Here is a 4,889-nt window from a genome sequence, read left to right as displayed (position 1 = left end):
TCATATATATTTGTAATGTTTGTTTCATGGGATGTGGGTGTCACTGAAAAGATCAGCATTTGGCCTTTGACCATCCCCACATGGCACTCGGAAAGAAACCCATTTCTATTTTGCTGGATCAGGGTTTATGTTAAATTAGAGTCTGTCTCTGTTAATACACTGCTAGACTAGAAATCAGTTTATATTGCACTAGCCATACTCTCTGGTTCAGTAATATTTGATCCTGACCCTGTACATATTTCACTAGACTGTATTAGTGTTATGCCTGTGCTTAACTTTGCCTCTATTTGAATGATGTCTGCATTTCTCCGCGGTTCTACGAGAAGAAGAGATATTATGTTGGATGAAAAACAGTGGTCTCTGGCAGGATTCTGAAACAGGCAGTATTGGATCGACAGTATTTGGTCGGTGCGGGGTTCCAGTGCCGAAGGGCCTGTTCCTCTGCAGTAACTTTTCTTGTTCTTTGATCTGTGTTGACAGTGCATGCTATACAGGTCTTAGTAACCATTCTCAATGCAGTCAGCAGAAGTAGATTTCAGATAACACTGCTTCTTTTCCTTGTTTAAGAGGATGCAGAGAATTGTGTCCCCCTAAAACTTTCCTCATTACTGGCATTGTCCAGTGCAGTAAAAACTGAGACCATGTCCAATGCAATATAAACGTGGATAGGGTCAAGTGCAGAAATAAGACTCCATCTAGTTTAATACAAACAGACAGGTCTAAATTAATACAAACCGATACAGCGTCTAGTTTGATATAAACTGAAACATGTTGATGCATGATATAAACAAGGACAAGGTCTAATTTAGTATAGTCAGAGAAAGCATCTCGTTTAATATGTGTAGAGATAGGGTCTCGTGCAACATAAACCGAGGCATGACCTTATATAATAGAAGCTGACACAGGGTAAATTTACTGTCTAATAAAGAAGCTGGTTCAATCTCCATGAAATTTGGAGAGACGGCCTACTGCCCCATCAAAAATTCACAGGACAAGAGTAACATGGGGTTAGCTGTAAAGTTCCCCCATGCATTGCCAAATTTAACACTCCCAACTCAGGAATAGCATGATTTTGATACAAAGTGAACCTCCCTCTCACTATCAAAATCAAACATTCCTGGAAAAGGGAGACTGTCCAGAAAAAGAGTGGAACTCCCTCTACAAAGTCTGCTCAAACACAATGAAGGCATACAGACCATAGAATCATAGAAACCCTACAGTGCCGAAGGAGGCCATTCGGCCCATCGAGTCTGCACCGACCACAATCCCACCCAGGCCCTACCCGCTAATCCCTTTTTTTTAACCTGCTAATTTACCCGCTAATCCCTCGAACCGACGCATCCCAGGACTCGAAGGGGCAATTTTTTTTTTAACCTGGCCAATCAACCTAACCCGCACATCTTTGGACTGTGGGAGGAAACCAGAGCACCTGGAGGAAACCCACGCAGACACGAGGAGAATGTGCAAACTCCACACAGACAGTGACCCGGGCCGGGAATCGAACCCAGGACCCTGGAGCTGTGAAGCAGCAGTGTTAACCACTGTGCTACCGTGCCGCCCAGGGACTCTCTTCTAGGTAAAACCACTTCTGCATTTTTCCTTCAGAGAATCGGGAGGCAAGTTTGAATTGGTGTTCGGTAGAGGGGGAAGATCCCTCGACACAGTCCATAAAATACACCCAGGTCAGGTACAGCAAAGATTAGATACGGATTAAATCTCCCTTTACAAGTAATATCAAACATTCAAAGGGCAGTTACGTGAGTTTAGATGCAGACTAAATATTCCTCTACAATGTCCAGTCAAACAGTCCAAGGGCAGGGATAAATACAGGGAAAATTTATTTGGTACTGCCACATCGAATCCTTGTTACGAGGTACAACACAGGTTAGATACAGAGGAAAATGTATAAAATATCCCAAGATCATAGAATGCTCAAGAGATCTTTTAGATTAAATCTCCCTCATGGATTCCAATTCATTGCGCTGCATTCCTTACAACTCTGGCTGAGAGAATACATTGGGCAACATTGAATTCAGGTTGTGGAGGGAAGACGATGAACTATCGTGAAGAGACAAGACACAGAACCAGAAGGAGAAAGACAGAGAGAGAGAGAGATGAAACACAGGGAATTTCCACGAACACATTTGCCGTGTTATCACATTTCGGGTTCAGATGGATTATTTCCTAATTCTGAACATAGATATTGTCATGATTTTTTTCCTCATATAATCGATGAATAACTAAAGTATAAAAACAATCATTTCTGGAATCCGTTGATCGATTTGCATGTTTGTCTCTATTTCTGTGCTGTGTTGGTGGGGAAATATTTGTTGTGTTTTCGTCAGTCAACAATCTAATCTGGGATTTCTATTTCTGTGTTTATTTACATAAACACCTCACTGTTTACAATGAAATGTTCATGGCAGCAAAAACAGATAAACCGTCACTTATTCATTCGTTTCAACTCAAAATAGCGGTTATTTTAAGAATATTAACAGTTGGTTCAAAATGAATAGAAATCTTTTTTAACATACATTACACCAGATGCTATTTAATTAAATGAATGAATACATTCTATTTAAGAATTTGTTCTGAAAGTTCTGATGTCACAATAAATAAAGTATCTGTGAGCAGGCTGGTATTCCACTGAATGTTAATTTGATTGATGATCTAAATTGCTTCAACTAGACAAGTTAAAACAAAGAGAACTGGTGTGTGAAATATTCCTGTCATAATTAGTGATCAGACTCGCACGAGGGGAGAATAAAAAATCCAGTGTGGTTATCACTAAGTGATACAAGTAGCATTGCTGCCTCACAGTGACAGGGAAGCGGGTTCGATTCCAACCTTGGGTGACTGTGTGGTTTTTCACATTCGACCATGTCCATGTGAGTTTCCTCCGATGCTCCGGTTTCCTTCCACAGTCCAAGGATGTACGGCTAGGTGGATTGGTATGATAAATTGCTCCTTTGAGTCCAAGGATGAGCAACGTAGAATCACAGAGTCCCTACAGTGCAGAAGGAGACCATTCGGTCCATCAAGTCTGCACTAGCTGTCCAGCAGGGCATCATTCCCAGGCCCAAGGTGGATTGGCGATTCTAAATTGCCCCTTAGTGTCCAACGATGTGTAGGTTAGAGACATTAGCCGCTGAATATGTCTGGTTGTCGGGGTAGGGTGAAGATAGGATGCTCTGCTGGAGAGCAGCTGCAGACTTGAGGGATCGAATGGCCTCCTACTGCACTGGATTCTATGATTTTATGCTGCTATGATCAGACAGAGGAATGAATATATTCGCATTAATCTCTAGCACTTCCAAAGTATTACAACTTTCATTTTGGTAGAGCTTACATTTATACAACACTTTACCCGACTTCATGTAGTCCCAAAGATCTTAAAACTTACTGATGTACCTTTGCTGAATTTAGTCACTGCTATCATGGTGCAAATACAACAGGTAATGTACTGCAGCAAACTCCCACAAACCGAGATGTGATAAATTGCCAGTAAATTTGTGATTTTGTTTGAAGAATCAGTATTAAGGTAGGATATTGGGGAGATCAGCCTTGCTCTTTAGAATTATATCAATGAGATTTTGCATCCCGGCATCGATTTTAAATGTGAATCTGGTTCTCTCTCTGCTGATGCATACTGATCTGCTGAGTAGCATTTGTGTTGCTTTAGTTTTAGATTTCCAGAATCGGCAGCACTTTACACTGTTGTTATTGATCCTCTGGATGTGAGCATCACTGACAAAGCCAACATTTAGTTGTCCCTGCTGAGAAGGCGGTTGTGAACCACCTTGTTGAAACCTGCCCTCGGGATGATTTTATTATTTGTTTTTCCCTAGCAGCTTTGATACAACTGACTGGCCTGCCCGGCAATTTCAGTCGTGGTTAGGAGTCATTTTCATCATAGGAGAATTGGAGTCTATGTAGGACAGACAGGGTAAAGATAGAAATCTTCGGTTTTCAGTTATTTCCAAAGAGAAGATGTCGTTTGAAGTATAAAAGCAAATTACTGCGGATTCTGCAATTGAAACCAAAAGAGAAAATGCTGGAAATCTCAGCAGGCCTGGCAATATCTGTGAGGAGAGAAAATAGCTGACATTTCGAATGTTTTGACAAAGGGTAATCTGGAATCGAAAAGTCAGTTCTTCCCTCTCCTTACAGGTGCTGTCAGACTTGCTGAGATTTTCCAGCATTTTCTCTTTCCGTTGTTTGAAGTGCATTTGGGCGGAGTAAATTGATTCTGAATCCCTGGGGGGGAGGAATTGTAGGTTGACCCGAGACTATCGTACTGAAGAAGACACTGTAAACACTGTTCAGGGACCTGTCGGACCCGGAACATCCAGATACTGCTAATATTGGACGCGTTGGCTTTGCAGTCAGTCTCAAAGAGTTTCAGGGACGCCCAGTTTCTGCCTCTCGCTGACTCAGCACAACCTCCGATTCCACACTTGTAAAAATATCTAAAAGCCGATGAAAATAAAACGCCACGCACTCCAGACATACTCTGTCACCTTTTTCCATCGGGATCAAGATACAAAAGTCTGAGGGCACGTATAAACCGACTCAAAAACAATGTATTTCCTGCTGCAATAAGGCGTTTGAATGGACCTACGTCGCATTAAGTTCAGCTTTCTCTACACCCCAGCTATGAGTGCAAAATTACATTATTCACTCTCTCCCTTCCTTCCCTATATACGTTATGCTCTGACTGCATAGTGCGCAAGAAACAATAATTTGCACTGTGTAGTAATATATGCGATAATAATAAGTCAAATGAAATCAAATAAAATGTATCAAAAACACCAAGGATTATTCCTGGTGAATTGATTGCGGACAATGGAACATTCCAGAGACAGACTAACACCGAGGGATTGACAGTG

The sequence above is a fragment of the Mustelus asterias genome, unplaced genomic scaffold (genome assembly GCF_964213995.1).
Source record: "Mustelus asterias unplaced genomic scaffold, sMusAst1.hap1.1 HAP1_SCAFFOLD_155, whole genome shotgun sequence".
In the NCBI taxonomy this organism is placed as follows: Eukaryota; Metazoa; Chordata; class Chondrichthyes; order Carcharhiniformes; family Triakidae; genus Mustelus; species Mustelus asterias.
This window is presented reverse-complemented; position numbering follows the sequence as displayed.